General features: G+C 34.3%; 1 long non-coding RNA gene across 1 annotated transcript in view; it reads right to left on the reverse strand.

Moving 5' to 3' along the window:
• Positions 1 to 16,502, reverse strand: part of LOC125619459 — a 19,731-nt gene extending 3,229 nt beyond the window's left edge. Inside the window, exon 1 of the long non-coding RNA XR_007351020.1 lies at positions 16,490 to 16,502. This is a non-coding gene — a long non-coding RNA (uncharacterized LOC125619459). The remainder of the gene's footprint in view (positions 1 to 16,489) is intronic.
• Between the last annotated feature and the right edge of the window lie 575 nt (positions 16,503 to 17,077).

Here is a 17,077-nt window from a genome sequence, read left to right on the forward strand (position 1 = left end):
CTGTAGAGTCAACAAGGCCAAAACAACCTGTCAGAGGATTTATTAGCGAGGACTGTAGCGGCCAGTTGCAGAAGAGAAGAGGAAGGGGGGGGAGAAGAGAGGAGGACAGGGAGAGAGAGAGAGAGTGCTGGAGAACAGGGTGTTGATATTTCTGGGCTCAACTTGGGATGAGGAGGAGCAGGGTGAGTGGGCTGTTACTTCTTCATTGGCTGAGAGTTCCCTCCACTTCAGGGATTGGAGATGTGCCATTCAAAGTTCGCACCATTCACAGGGATTGGAGGTGATGGTTCAGGCACCATTCATTGCTTCATGGACCTGAGCTCCTGGAAGAGAAGCGCTCTGGGTGCCATCTTTACCAACAAAGAAGAAGAAGAAAGAATTGATATTGTAAAAGAAGAGTTGGAATAATCTGAACTATTAAACCCAAAGAAAGCAGAAAAAGAATGGCAGGCAAAAAAAAAAAAAAAATTGGAAGGAAGAAAAAAGAAATCAGGAACAAAAGCAACAAATAGGAAGTTACAAAACATGTAGTGTCGTTACTCTAACATTTGTCAAAATAGCAAAACAACCTTTAAATAATGCTTCAAGAGAAAAATAGAAACCCAATTTTGGTACATAAAGTAGAAATACTACTTAGCAATATGATACTCAAACTGCTAATCCATGCAACAATATAGATGAATCTCAAAACATTATTTTCATAACAAAAAGAAAACATTTATATTTTATGGTTTCATTTACATAAAATTTTCAAACTACTAAAATTAATCTGTACTATGAAAATCTGTAGACTATTGTCATTGGGGTGATTATGTAGAAAGCACCATAATTATGAAGTGATATTGTATCTTGATAGGGGAATATGCAGGTTATTAAGATTTATATAATGATATGCTTAAGATATATACAATTTAATTATATAAATTCACTTCAAGAGGGAACACAGTCTTTAGAAGATTGATTCTAGTCATAGGTTAAGAAGATTAAAAAAAGTTTGGTTCATTGGTTCATGAGATTAAAAATATCTTCTATAAAATTTTATTTTAGGGGACTTTACATAGCAATAAAAACAATGCCAAAAAAGAAAATAATAATAATAAAAACCTGATTTCTATCTATCTACAGCATTCTCTGTTTACTTCATTCTCAAATTATTAGGTTGAGACTTCAAATTTTTTATTCCATTCTATCCAAAAGGAAAGAGAGCTTCTTCCACAAATAAAATTTGAAGAAAAGGTTCTATTTTACTAAAATCCCTGAAAATACTCTTTTGCATCTTTTTAACACTCTTCTGTTAGGTTTGCCTTCACAGAAGAGAATAGGGTCAATAACATTAAAATAAATAAATAAATAAATGTAATAATAGTTAACTTCCTCAACAAATAGCAACAACAAAAACAAAAGTCTAGATTGAATACTAGAATTACGGAAGTAGATGATGAAAGAAGAAATGTTACTACTAAAAGTAACATAATTATCTCATTTTATGCAAAACTCAGAACACTGGCTTTAAACTTTAATAAGTCTATCATTTTAATTGGTATCTGAGTGTACCTCAAATGTAATTTGAAATTCGGGTAACATTGTGACCCAACCAAGTAATAAGTATTCGACTTTTTGCTAAAGACTTATAAAGCAGGTGGGTAGCAAATAAGAAACTATTAAATTGTCTTAATTGCTCTACGTTTTGGTGATAGATTAATAATACGATAATTATCAGGTCAGGTCAGATTCATTTTCCATTTTCCAAAGGAGGTACAATATAATCCTTAAATTAATTGGAAAGATTAAATCAGATCAAAGTTAAGATGAATTTCTGAATGTAAAAATCTGTAGTATTTATGAGTTTATTTCACTGAGAGTTATGACACCAGTGTGGAATCCTACTGTTATATCATCCTTTTGCCTCTTATTCATTCAGATTACCTCTCCATAAATCATGTTATGATCAAGTGACCACAAGTCCCACAAATTAGATTTATGTTTTGTTATAACTTTCATCATCATAAACAATATATCCTTACAACTTTTCCAAGGTAAAATAAGGAAAACACATCAATAATTATTTTTTTATTGTTATGATGTAAGAAAATATATTTGAAATAGCAGATGCCACTCAGGATTTTCTATACCAGAATCTGAATGCCATTATATTCCATACTATAGTGAAAGAATATATAAACTCTAAGTCAGATTAAGAAGAAAATATTGGGCTTAAAAAATGGAAGAAGTAGCAAAGTGGTTGGAATAGTTTAATGGCCAGCTGAACACAAGTATATTTACATGAACTAGAAACTAAGTCTGCTCTTAAAAAAAAAATTAAAAAAAGAGACATCAAATTTTCTTTCATGAAAGGAAGAGGAACCACAAGACCATAATCAACTGTTTTATAATATGACGCTAATTTCCTAGTTAATTTTCAAGTCAAGCAATTAGTTTTTAAAACACACTAAATAGTCTCAAAATGACTATAAATTATTTGCAATTTCCTGTCATCAGCGATTCTAATAAAAGCTGAATATAATTCATTTTGTAGAAAACACTGATAAGTTACTTAACCATTAAACTCCATTTGGCCCTCTCTAGTGTTTCCTCCAAGGATAAAGGCAAAATGACAGCATAAATCAGGATTTGTACCTATATAAGGACTTGTACCTTCTTACAAGTTCTTCTTACTCCACATTTAAATTTTTTGCTATGATTCTATGTATTCCATCATCTGCAAACTAAGAGGGAATTGTCTACAGATGCCATAGTCGGGACATATTGGCTGTCTCCTCAGAATCTGCTTCCTACTTCCCTGTTTTTAAGAGGCACCAAATTTCCAATCTTTCTGGTCACCATGATCCATTCAGAGATAGAAATCCTGGGTGAGTCTTGCCCATCCGAATCAATGGAAGTTATTTCTGTGGTTAGGTGCATTTGTGACTGTGTGTGTGACTGTGAGGTTAAGGACATTAAACTTCCTTCCTTTACGAAGACAAAGCTCTATAATATTCTGACAGATAATTTCTGAAGACGGTAAAAATCTTAATAAATTAAGAAAGGGACACTAAGTCCCGGATATGTCAGTTCTCATGGGTAGATTAGCATGAAACTATCTACCTCTTTACTTTTCAAGTATAATTAAATCCTAACCTCATCTATACTTGGCCTATCCAGTTTGGGTCAAATATTTTATTACTTACAAGTAAATGAAGTCTCAGGTACATATACTATTACATGCGTTTTATCATTACCCAGCACATTTTTGTCTGTCCTAAATGCCTGCACAAGTAGGCTGCTCTTATCTCCTAGCTCATACAAAAACAGCACACTACTGCCTCAAATTCAAAATATAATATAAACAAGAGCTTGTTTTACCACTTTATCTTAAGTTCTAAGAGTGTCAACATTCTAAGGGCTTGTAATTTCTCAGTAGGAAGATTCCTATGCCCTTCATCTTTACATTATCCTCATCCTTTAGAAACAAGTTTAAAATATTAAGTATAAATGATAAGTTTTGAGATACATGAGAAATCAAAATTAAAACTTAATTTGACTTAGAGAGCAAATTGTCCATTACTTTCTTTTTTTTTAAAAAAAAAAAAGGAAGGAATTTTTTTAAAAAATATCTTTTTTTCTATTTATTCATTTGTATGTGGTGCTGAGGATCGAACCCAGGCCTCACATGTGCTAGGCAAGCACTCTACCGCTGAGTTATCGCCCCAGCCCCCCATTACTTTATTCACAAGAAAGACATTTCAAGAGATTTAAGCTCAGGAATTAAATTATATATTTTTGCTGGACCATGCGGTATGCATCTGTAGTCCCAAGCTACTTGGAAGACTGTGACAGATGATGGAGAGTTCAAAGCCAGACTTACAACTAGCCAGGCCCTGTCTCAAAATAAAAAATAAACAGGGTTAGGGATGTGACTCAGTGGTTAAGTGCACCTGGATTCAATCACTGGTACCTCATTTTAAGGAGGCTTTGGAAGAAAGGCAAAGAGATGAATGAGGTAGGTATGAGGTCATAGTCTCTGAAAAAGAATTTAAGAAAAAGGAAGTGAAGAGGGAAGAAAAAAAACTCAAGGGAAACAAGAGAAAGAAAAAAATTATGAAGCTGTGATAATTCTTTTCACTTAAAAGAACTATATGTGACAGAAGATAATTTACAGACTTATAGCCAAACAAATTTTCATTATAAATGTTGACATTGATTCACCAACTAATCAGAATATCATTATTTATTGCTATGTTTTAAGAAAGAAATTGCTGTCTTCTTGTAGACTACTTTAAGTTTATCCATTTTCTCTTGCAAAATCAAAATTTTCAAACTTTTACAGAACATTTGGAAATCTCCTTGCTGAACATTTGAAGTACAATCTAGTTTATATCCTTTTCTAATTCTAAGAAAATAAGAACATTGTCTGAGAGCCAGCAATGACTTCCTCTGGCCACATTTTTTTTTGTTTTGTTTTGTTTTATTTTATCAAGATGCTGTAAAAATCCTACACTATCCTCAATAGGACTAGTTTCCAGAACACAATTATGACTAATATGAAGATTTCTGCAATGTTCTTTTCTTGCCAAATTTTGTTAATTTAATCCTTTGGAACTTTTCTATTCTTTTATTTGTTTCCAACTTTATAATATAAGTCAATGAAAAATAAGATTCAAAATGAGATGATTTTATTTGGAATGTAGAATATCAATATCACAAAACAAAAGACTAATGAAACAAATATTTTAAAGATTTGCTACATTTAAACTTGGGTATTCACTTAATTAAGAAGGAACTATTTAACATAATATAGAATTGTTTTTTATTGGTTCTTTTTAGTTAACATGACAGCAGAATCCATTCTGATATAATCATTCAAGCATGGAACATATCTTATCCTAGTTAGAATCTCATTCTTATGGATGTACATGATGGTGGGATTCACTGTATTGCTTTCATATATGTACATGGGAAATTATGTCAGATTCAGCAAGGAGATTTCCATGTATGGAATACCTAAGCTTGTAATTTAGGAGAGGCTTCTATTTCATATGGGTAACATGAGAGCCCACAAATCTGCCCGGATTTTAGAGACACCTTTTTCTTGAAATTCGTTATCAGTTTCCCCAAGAATCACCTATGCTGTGCGAAGCTAAGCAAACAATATTTCTAAGGATCACAGGGTGGAAGAATGGGGACCTAGATGGGCACATCAATTTAATCTTTTGCTGTTTTCTCCAGTTACCTCTTTCGAAATTCTTACCCCTCCTGAATCATGGTCTTGGTTTAGAGTTTTGCCTCTGATTACCCACTCTAGTTCCTCATTTCTCATTTTTTAGCCATCAAATACGGCTTATGAAAAGCATTTGAACAGATGGAAATGTTTTCTTGAAGGACTAAAGGTAGCCAGACTTGATTATAACATGGGGCATAAAACATCTTACTCTTCCCTCCACTGAGCTTGACTTCCCTCAGTCATCCCAGCTATAGTGAATGTTTTTTTATTGGAAATTATTCTCTTTGACTACACTACTGTTGGAACTTAAATTATTTTTGTTTGCTGTTGTTGCTGTTTTTTAGGTAGAGTGTATTTTGATATATTATACATACATGAAATATAACTTATTCTAACTAGGATCCCATTCTGGTCATTTATTCGTATATGAACATATGAAAATTATGTCCAATTCATTCTATTGTCTCCCCTATTCCCATCTCCCCTCCCTTCCACTCATTCCCCTTTATCTAATCCAAAGTATTTCTATTCCTCCTTTCCCTCCCCCTTATTGTGTGTCAACACCCCCATATCAGAAAGGACATTCAGCCTTTGGTTTGGGGGGATTGGCTTATTTTGCAGGAACTCAATCCTTAATTTATATTTCTATCTCCTTTCAATAAGATCTACTTTCATTGTTTCTTCCAAAATTGTTTTGTACCTTCTAGATTTGTCACTCTAGTTACCTTGATTTCCAAATTCAAATATTATATCACACTGATTTGGCAAAATATAACCTGTGTTCTTAATCTTGATCCTAATCAGAAATATCTGTTATGGTATATTACCTACCACCCCCTCAAAATTGATGTAACCAGCGCTGTTCTTGTATTTCCTCAAAACGTATAATCAACAACAATATTTCTGTTTTGTGAATAACAATTTATTTTTTCTGATATAAAATGTGTTAATTTTTTAAATCTTTATAATCACACTGTCAAAGAACTGTCACAAGTCAGGATATTTCACAGCAAAGAACATAAACAAATGATCCAGGGTCATACATTTGACAAGTCACAAGATGTGAGATTTATATCTCATATAAAAGAGATTCTGACCTGATTACATACTATTAAGCTACATTTATTGTGCAAAATTTTTAAATGTATCTCTATAGCCATGGTTACAACACCTTTAACATTAATACCTTAAGTATTTTCAGGGAGGATAATTGACTTGGGGAGAAATGTGCATAAATTGGTGTTATTCTTGAATGTTAATCCCCTTTTTGAAAAAATGAAACCTGCTTTGATTTTATGTTTAATATTAGTAGCAAATATCCCCTATAACTTTGATCTGACAATATAATCCTAATTATGCCTGTGAAAACTCTAGAATGTTTAAAGGTGTGAAAATTGGAAACTTAAGTGGCTGCTTAAAAAGTTCAAAACTGATCAAAAAGAGAAAAAAGAAAGAAAGAACACTGGAAGATCTCCCTAGCTCAAACCCTGACTCAGCTTCCTCTTATTATTGGCTTGGACACCCTGCAGATTAAACTGCTATTTGTGAAATTCACTGAGCTGGGGGTGAATGAAAATCTCCTCTAGTTCACACAATTCTGCTTTCAAGTTATCTTGTCAGGGAAGCTGACAGTCTCAATGATATTACTTTATAGACTCCTTGGCAAAAATAGGTTGTCGAAAATCTACCCATCAAAAACTAAACCCACAAAAGTTTGCTGTCCTTGGGTCAAAGAACATAAAATGCACTTGATCTCATATTGTTGAGATGAGTCTGTGCATATAAACTCTTTAGTGGCAGTATGTTAGAAGCAGTAGGGAATGGAAAAAGAACTGGTTATTCCAACTCAAACCAAGGTTCTTAATGCAAAAAACAGACAAGCTAACACACTACTGAAAAATTTCCCCCAAGCCCATTGGCTATCTCTTCAATAACAGTTCACTTACCAAGCTTCTTGAACATTGGTCTAATATTTGGCTTGCTTACTATTAATAAGAAAATGAAGAAAAATAAGATCGCTTCAAACTTATATATAAAAATTACTGACAAGTTTCTTTACATTAGACTGAGTTTCAGAAACCAATATGGAAAATTTCTGTGTGTTTGTATAGAAAATATAACATATGACATATATTCTGGCAGAAAAGGACAATTATAAAGTATTGTAGACAGTTGTTTCTGAACATTTTTTTCATCTAATACTCATGCTGTCCAACCTGTTTTTGGATGGAATCTTATCTTAACATATTTTGAATTATTAATCACAATTCAATGGAGCACTGTGTTATTCATGCACACTGTTGAAAGCTGATTACAGCATTGTGATTGTAGATACAATTAGTACTGTAACATCAGTACCATCGTCTTTCATCCTATTTTTTTCTTAAGTAAATTAAAATAGTGTTTAATTACAATATTTTTCAGTATTCATTTTCTGGTTTAATAAGGTTTCCTGATAGATAACTGCACTGATTATGAGTGTGTGATAAATGTTTAATAGCAGAAAATGAACTTAGTTCCAAGTTCATTTTTTAAATCTCTTCAATGGGAAACAAATGCACATTTTTCCCTGTTACTTTCTTATTTGTATTATTTATGTATAGTCTTTGAAAAAGTGTAGGATTGCCTAGTTATAGTCTCCCTTAGAAATCAAGAGGAAAAAAAATGGAGGTGAATATACACATTCAGATACAATACTGTCCATGGTTACTCTTTATGCACACAACATTACTGTAATTTTCAAATGCAAATGGATTCTTGCATTTTATTTTCCACACCTTTAAAACTGAAGACAGATGTGTTAGGAGGAGCTCATGATTTTGTAGTTTTACAGGTGGGGAACTCTACCTCAGGTTTCATCCTGAAACAAGAATGGATCTTGGTGATTATCCATTTAGCAGCAAACCTCTTCTGAGAAGAGCCTCTTGACTTAAAAGGTGTGTGAACAACAGTTAATCATTCTGCTACTTACCTGTCCCGAACAGAATTAAATTAAACACAGTTCACACTTCTGTACCTACTCTCCTTGTGTCTTCAGAGGGCCCAAACAACCTGATTCGGCATCTTGCCAAGAAGAAGAGTTATGCTCACAGGAATAAAGATAGTTGGCTTTGATAATATAAAATGAGACAAAAAAATTTAGGACCTATAAGTCAAGAAAGTAAATTACTATGAGATTGGGCAAAATCATAACCCTTTACATGCCTCAGTCTGAAAATAGTGAAATTTTCCAATAAAAATAATATTGTCTTAACAATTATTTTGAATAAACATCCAATTTACTGTCTTGAAAACCATCACTAAAGGTCACCTTTAAAAACTAAGGAAAGATAATTATTGGGTATACAATTTAAATTTTCTATATAATATTTGAATGGAAGATACCATCATTTTTAAATAGTAACACTCTTGCAAGCATATCATTAAAACTGTTTTTTTAAGTCATCCCATATATTAGAAATAATTAGAACGTACATAGATTAATAAAATGTCTTCCAGTAATATAGTTAGATTTATTTTAAAATGTTGGGATGTGAAGAAACTAAACATTTTTCAAGTAAGTAAGCTCCACTTATTTTCCCATGTATAACCATGTCCATTGTTTTCAGATTCAATGGCTATAAAAAAAGATAATACACATTTATATGTAATTATGTTATCTATTTTTACCATAAACCACCCTTCCTACCAATATTTTTCTTATTTTAAAAAGTTTAAAATGACACCTTAGTCATTCTAAATACATTCAGTGTATCTTTGGAACTGCTATTTAATTCAATATATGTTCATTGAGTCAAATCTCTTTCTTCAATGCTGTGTTGGCTGTTAGAATAGAATCAGAGAAATTACAAAAACAATTTGCTTTTAAAAGGGTATTGCTTAATGGTAGGGAAATCCCTGACAAGCATATAATACAGAAATCACATGAATGAGAAGGGAAATTCATAAAGGAGAATCTTAATATGATACAGAATTTCCAGTAGAGAAGAGAAGGTAGGAATCAAGAACCCTCATTAACTATATATATGGCGGGCCAGGTAGTTGACTATATAACCCATGTATATTCTGATTGTTAAAAGAACTGAGTTAGTCATTTACATATTGTAAAAAGAATTGAGTTAATCATTTACACAAATGCATTTGAGGAAGTGCTCAGAGTTCTGCAACATGACTGTAAGGGATGTATACTAGGAGCATCATTTCTACTCAGCTTTCTTTGGTCATCTTCCACCTTCCCTAGGCCCATGAAAGAAAGTAGACATTTTAATACTGAGCTATTTTTTTTTAATCATCAAGAATTCTTCTCCATTTCTCCCTTCTCTGCATGTATTCCTGCTTACTTTCCAGGAACAACTGTACACACCCATCTACATAGAGCCTGTGCTTTCTCAGTGGTACATGCAGGGTGGACCTATGTATCACTTTTATTGATTTGCCATTTGTTTCACAATGTAATCCCCTAAGGTTTCAAATGTTATTCCAATTTTTAAATATTTAATCTCCTCTATTGTGTGATTTCCTGTAATTACTCCAAATCAGTGAACTGGTATGATAAATAGGCTTTTCCCACATCCATTGAGACTTAACTAGGCCAAGAGCTTTTTTTGTGGGTGTTCCTGGATACCTACCTATTGTATTTTCAATTCTCCCTTCCATTGTACCTCCTTCTTGCCATCTTTACCAACCTCTTGTCATTAGTCACCTACTTTTTTGTTTTTCTTCTTTTTTTTGAGTGTGTGGGGGGGTGGTGGTCACCTACTTTTCTACAATTTAGAGCACTTGTTTCCATGATAGACACAAATTCTCAGTGTGGAACAATTTCATGGCATGTTTTGTGTGTCTTGGGGAAGGCAGAATGAATAGAAATATTGAGGGAAATATGAACAGAAAGAGGGAAGAACCTTAGCACGATATTCAGGATGTCCTTTTGAAACCCTTAATCTCCCAGACAGGTGTTGTTTCCAGTCTCTTCCCATTTAGAATTGAAGCATATCATTGTCATTTGCCTTTTTCAACTATTCAACACAGAACCCTTGAGCCAAACAAGAGCATGGGCACACATACACCTGCAGACACTTTGTCAAGTAAAACCACTGATTCTCAAAATAGTGTAGTCAGAACTGTGAAGCAGAAGCAAATATTTTCGGTCTCTTACTTTGGTAGGCATTTGTTTTTCATAGAGATGATACTGTTATTACTACGTATAACACACTTAAATTTATTTCTTTGATCTGTGCTTTCTAATTAGCATGATTATATTTAAGTATCGCAGTGTCAGATTTTTGCTTCCATCTACAAGCCGATCCAACTTCAAATTTCATTACTTTCTTTCAATAAGATGTTAAATTTTGAACATTTATTTCTTTCTGAAAACATAATCCTACTTTCTTCTGAATGAAGTTCTTTCGATTGTATTGGAAAAGACATCCATGGTTTTGTTGCCTATCCAGGGTTCATTTATGCTTTTTCTTCTCTTGCTTAACAAAGACTCTTTCTTTGGGGGGGACCATGTGTAAACCTGCAGGTGATACATGTCTACTATTCATTTCCTCAGCTTTCCCTGTTGTTGGAGGCAGAGAAATGACTCACTTCTAGCTAGAGAGATTGAAAAGTTTACTGTTATGATTTTAGGGAATATTTGTTTTCATGAAAATTTAGGCACCTGTAATTGATATATTTCTTCCTGTTTTTCTGTGTTTACTCAATCAAAAGGTTTGCAAAAAACTTGATTATCTTGTAGTAAGGGAGACTATTACTTGGAAAGAGAATTTTTTTTTTTTGTACCAGGGATTGAACCCAGGGGCACTCAACCCCTGAGCCCCATCCCCAGCCCTATTTTGTATTTTATTTAGAGACAGGGTCTCACTGAGTTGCTTAGTGTCTCACCATTGCTGAGCCTGACTTTGACTCATGATCCTCCTGCCTCAGCCCCCCAAGCTACTGTGATTACAGGTGTGTGCCACCATGCCCTGCTGGAGAGAGTAGTAATAGTGTTTCAAAGGGGGAAAATTAGAGGAGGATTGTTTGGGCACTTGGGGTATAAAAAACGTGTTATTCAGGTGGGTCTTGTAAGACAGAAAATTGATTGGTATTATGCAAAATATATGACAAGATAAATCTGGTATGAGGCAAGAATAGATATTCAAGTTATCCTAAGAAGCAAGAATTAGTCTCAATAAATAAGTGTATCAAGAAATATGTATTTCCTGGAACAAATACTTATTTTGCATAATCTCAGAATTATTTAGCATAGAAGTGGAAATATAGGTTTCATCTAGGAATTAACAACCTCAACTGTCCACAGACAAGCTATGCTAGGGCAATGGGGTAAGGTACTAAAAAGACACATAGAGATAGTGAACAATATGCAAGGTCTTTTGAAACTTGCTGAGGAGGAATATCCAATGGAAACAGAATGAACAACAATCATCTCCATCTCTCACAGCCCTTGACAGGAAAGTCCATTGGTGGCTAGAAGGATGAGGAACATTTATCCTCTTCACAACACAGGGAGAAGGTTTTTATCCTGTGGGTTCCATGAGTAGTTTGATTTGTTCCACTGTACGACCAGCATTCCAAAGAAGAGTTGCTTTTCTGTATGTGCAAGAGAGCATTTTCTACAGACAACATAAATTTGCCCTAGTTTTCACTATGCATGAGAGAAAGAGTGTGTCTTTCAAAATAATACTTATCTAGACATTCCTGTCTGAGCTTGCTTTCTTTGTTCCCTTGACTTGTTTAGGTTCTTTGGGAAAAAAAAAAAAAAAAAGGAAGAGGTTCAGGGATTTAGAGTTTCATCCCCCGCCCCATTTGTTTTTCAAGGGTGAAATATTACCACAAAAAAACAGGAAAACATATTTATTCTCAGAAACGCTTAGCAAAGGAGAGGAATGTTACAGCTACATGTTAAGTTAGGGTTACTAGAAGAAAATATTCTTCCACCAAACCAATGACAGCATCTATCTCTGAAGTTCTTGTTACATGAAAAAGAGAAACCTGCATTTACCTAAGCAACTGAAATTACAGATTTTAATTACTCATGATCGTATATATCCCTCACTAATATTATATGTAAGACCCAGCACATTACTATATTTATGTTGAGAAAGTTGATTTATGTTATTTTTAGTAATGTTTTAAAAATGTTATTTGTTTCAACCATAGCTTGGATATTTCCTTGGAAAGGTGTGGAGATTTAAAAATCTCAAACATGAAGTATCTCTTCTTCATTATTTAGGCTGTTTACAAGAGAATCATCAATGTTAATGCTCTATTAGGAGGAAAATATAGACACCCTGAATCAGTATGTTTTAGAAATGTTGGAATGAATTCAGAAAGTTAGGGTTCTTTAAGGTTAAGGTTTTTGTACATACTACCTATAATTCTGCTTTCACATTCTTACTTTCAATCACTCAAGTTAAATGTTTATTTTATGTTAAATAAACACTGGGTTGATTAGCTAAGTATGCCAACAACTATAGGATAAGTAATGGTATTCTATTTAACAGGAAGATTCTCCAAGGAAAAAAAAATCACATATTATTTCTAGTTGTATCCCTGTGATTTAGCAGAGATCTTTGTATATTTCAGATTTTTAACAAATACATATATTTTTTTTTTGGCTGGAGGAATAAACATGAATAAGCAAAAGAGAATAAGATCAAGACTCATTCATGAGTCCCTGTCCCCAGTCTAAATGAATTGTCATTAGTAAGTGAGTCGTTAGTGACTCTTCATTCCTGCAAAGCCAATCCACTGTGATGATAAGACTTTGATTAGGGTGTTTCTCACTGTCCCTAACTATTCCCCTTCATCCTTGGGCAACACTGCCCTCTAGGAGGCGCACACTGCTCGTCCCTAGCATCGGCTTCCTAGGCTTATGAGCAGGAGTGGCACAGAAGCCCTGGCTGGAAACAGACCTTGTGTTTGGGGTTTAATGCTCTCTGGTCATCATCTTGAAGTTCTAAATATTTTCTGTTTTGAATTTCGGTTTGCAAGTGCATTCCAACTGGACGATGGACGTGGGGTTTGGAACCTCTCAGTTCACGTGAAGTCAGTCATCCTACCATGTTCACGTCTCACTGGTTCAAGTTCTCCACCACTTGCTCCCCAGACCTGCTAAGAGATGTTTACTAGTTGAATATCCTTGCAAAGGAGAGTTGAAGCTTCCCCTAGGTAGAAATTCTGCTCGTAGAAGACAGCCTCTGCCCATGACCTAGAGTTTCCTGACTTTCCTACTTGATAATATGCCCAACATATTTTTAAGGCTTATATAGCAAGGTCTCATGGTTATTTAATATATTACTCTTAATAAGTAGCTCCTATAGTTTGAGCTCTGACACAGAACATTAAATTCTGTAATATAAGCAGTATGGCAAAAGCAGGGTTGTGTAAAGAAAAATTCACCAAACGAAGTCATTTTAGAGGAATACCAATCATGGGTTTTTAGCAGTTGTTTTAAAAATTTAAAGTGCCTTTTAACTTTGAAAAACCTCTAATTATTTCTTGGCTTTATTTTCTCTACCAAGTGAATCTGTGTAATTTCTTAAATTAAATTGCATGCATTGGGGTGAGAAGATTGTGAAAATTCTCACTTATCAGAGGCTTCCTACTTGCCCATAATAATATTGTGTTCTGTCTAAATTCCCATAAAAAGTTTTCTTTGAAAAATCTCCTCATTAGAATAGATTACACTGTGTATATGATTTATAATTTCAAAAATAAAAAATTCAATGTCTTGACTGGAAGATAAATGTAAAATTTCATTTATCTAGACCCTAAGATTAAAAAAAGTATAGGTTAGTAAAAATGTTAGGCATACATTGGAAGATCTAAGTCCCCCAAATTATCTATGGTGATAAGTAAGGATTATCTACTAAACCAAAGGTACTCAGGAAAAAAGAAGAGTTGGCTGGCATGTCATGAGAAATAGAAACTCTGCCATAGGCAGATGATGAGATTTAGAAGTCTTGATCCTAACTTCTGGTTTTTCTATCACAATCTCACAGAGTTGATCAGCCTTTCAGAGATCACATAATCAACAATAATGAATTCATGTAGCAACTACATTCACCTAAACAAAAATACCATGTCTAGTCATTGTTTCATCTGGAGGAATGTCATCTATTTCTAAGCATTAAGAAACAGCCTGGGCTCTTTTTCTCCACTCATTTCCATTTCCCTTTGCTTCTCAAAATCAAAAGAGGTTAGAGCAAGGAAGTAGAGATAATGAAAAAGAAATGTCAAAGTTTGTTCTCAGTTCTTTTAGTGAGTGAGTGCCTCATGATAAAACTGCCTTTTAAGGAGATGAGTTAAAACACATTGATTAGAACTATTAAAATTCTTAGTTCTGCATCAAAATTTTAAATGCTTATAAGGAAAATTTCAGGCAAACTAAATCAAGCAGGTAAGATAGAAGACTTCTGACAAGTTGAACTTGCAATATCTAAGTTATCTCTATTTCTGCTGTCTAGTTAGTTTTTATTTTTAATCTTTTGGAACTAGATACTAAGCCCAGGTCCCATATACATGCTAAGCATAAGTTCTGCCACTGAGCTACATTCCTAGCACCCACTTCCTTGTTATTTTTATGACCTTTTACTGCTTTGATATTCTGTAATTTATCTACATTATGACAGGATATGTTTTTAGTTCCATTTATTCTCCTTAATATCCATTGTGAATCTGAAGGCTCTTGCATTTTAAAAATTCCATAAAATTGCAATTTAATATCATTTTAAATATTGCCTTTCTCTAATACTGTTCTCTACTTCTAGAACTCCTATTAGATTTATGTGAGATTTCTTTATAACATTTTTATAAAATATTCTTTACCTGGATTTTGTAATTTTCATCTATTCTTTTCTATGCAATGCTTCCTGGTTAATTTCTTCAGTGTTTTCCTTTAGTTCCCAAGTTTTTATTCACATTTGTCTTATCTGCGATTTAACTATCTATTCAATATTTATACATTAACTATTACATGGTTTCCTGTCAGAAACTCCAATTTGCCCACCCCTCCCCATTCTTGTACCTTACCAGTATTTCTTGATAATATACTTCTTCTTATTTTTGTTTCCTAATATCCCTAGGACTTCATCTTCTAATACTGCAACTACTCCTTCTCTCATTCTTACTCAACTGGTACTAATCAGCTTTCCATTAAAAATATCAAGTGCTTGAGGTAACCAATTAAAAAGCATAAGAAGGTTTTTTTTCTTTTTTTTCATGATTTCAGGGATGATAGTCCAAGTTTGACCCTATGTGTTTAGTCCTGTGGTGAGGTAGCACACCACGGCAGATGCATATGGCGGAACTACACTGCTCACTTCATGACCAAGGAGTAAAGGAGATGAAGATGAAGGCAGCAGAGCTCCTTTCAGGGTGATCCATAGACCACCGACTTAGTCCCACATGCAAAAGGCTTCACATCTCCCTCAGTGCCACCCGGGGTGGAAGGCTTCACCACATGGAACTTTGGCAACACTAAAACCAAGCTGTTATCACAGTGATACGGTACTCCTTACTGTTTCGGATCCTTCTCAGGGCATTTGTATATTTGATTCACATTTTCTTCTCCCAAATATTTATTAAAATTGCTCCCTTATCTCCTCAGCTTCAGTATCTTTCTCTTTGGGAAGCTTTTTCTAATCTGCAGTGTAAAATTGAAATCATACCCTCTTTACCTGGAGCTCCCTATCCACCCCGTACCCATTCTACTTTTATTTAGAGATCATTTACCCATGAAGCATATTTGGTTTATTATGCTTTATATCTGTCTCTTACAATTAGAATATAATTTACATAAATGCAGTAAAGAGGGGTGCCACTATTTTAAACTCAGTAACACAAAATATGCCTGACATAATCGATCCTCAATAAATATTAATTAAATGAAATACATGTATTGTTGAAAGAATATTCTGTTCTTTTAAATTATTTTAAACATAATTTATAATCGAGTCTAATAATTCTATTAAATCAAAAGTTTAATGCTGCTCTTTGTGGGTTTTTGTTTGTTTGGGGGCTGTTTATTTTGTTTGTTTGTTTGTTTGGCATTGGGAATTAAACCCAGAGACGGTTTACCACAAGCTATATCCTCAGTCTTTTCATTTTTTGAGACAGGGTCTCATCAAGTTGCTTAAGCCTCACTAAATTGCTGAGGTTGACTTCAGACTTATTCTCCTCCTGCCTCAGCCTCCTGAGTTGCACAGATTATAGGAGAATGCCATTGTGCCTGGCTGCTATTTATGATTTAAACAAAATCACTTGGGTTTGTACTGTATAGTTCATTTATTCAACTTGGAAAAGATTTATATTTAGTGAAGAAGTAGGGCTTGCCAGCTCTCACTGTGTATACACACACACACACACACACACGGAATACATATATGCAGGATATTCCACATGCATATATGTATTCCGTGTGTGTGTGTGTGTGTGTGTGTGTGTGTTGATATGTACAAATATATAATACCTCTTCAGAGGGATTGTGCTATTGAGTGCTATCAGTCTGTGATCACTTATGTTCGTTTCTTAGCTTCCTGGTCAACTATTTGAGTTTGAATCATAAGCCTTGCCTCAGTCTGGCTGGGCACAAATCACAAGCCACTCAAGCAGGAACAAACTTTATTTCCGAACTCACGTGAACGCCACCCACAGGGCCCCTTCAGGAACTCCACACACCAACCGGAACTCCCTCCACCGGAACTTCACCAACCAACACGAACTCTCCAGGAATCCCCTCAGAGCTCAACCAGAACTCAAAGAACTCAACGGGAACTCCGCAAGGAACTCAAAAGTAGCGGGCACCCGAGGCAGCAGGAGCAGCCCTATTGCCGGACAGCAGGGGTCTAT

The sequence above is a fragment of the Marmota marmota genome, unplaced genomic scaffold (genome assembly GCF_001458135.2).
Source record: "Marmota marmota marmota unplaced genomic scaffold, marMar, whole genome shotgun sequence".
Lineage (NCBI taxonomy): Eukaryota > Metazoa > Chordata > Mammalia > Rodentia > Sciuridae > Marmota > Marmota marmota.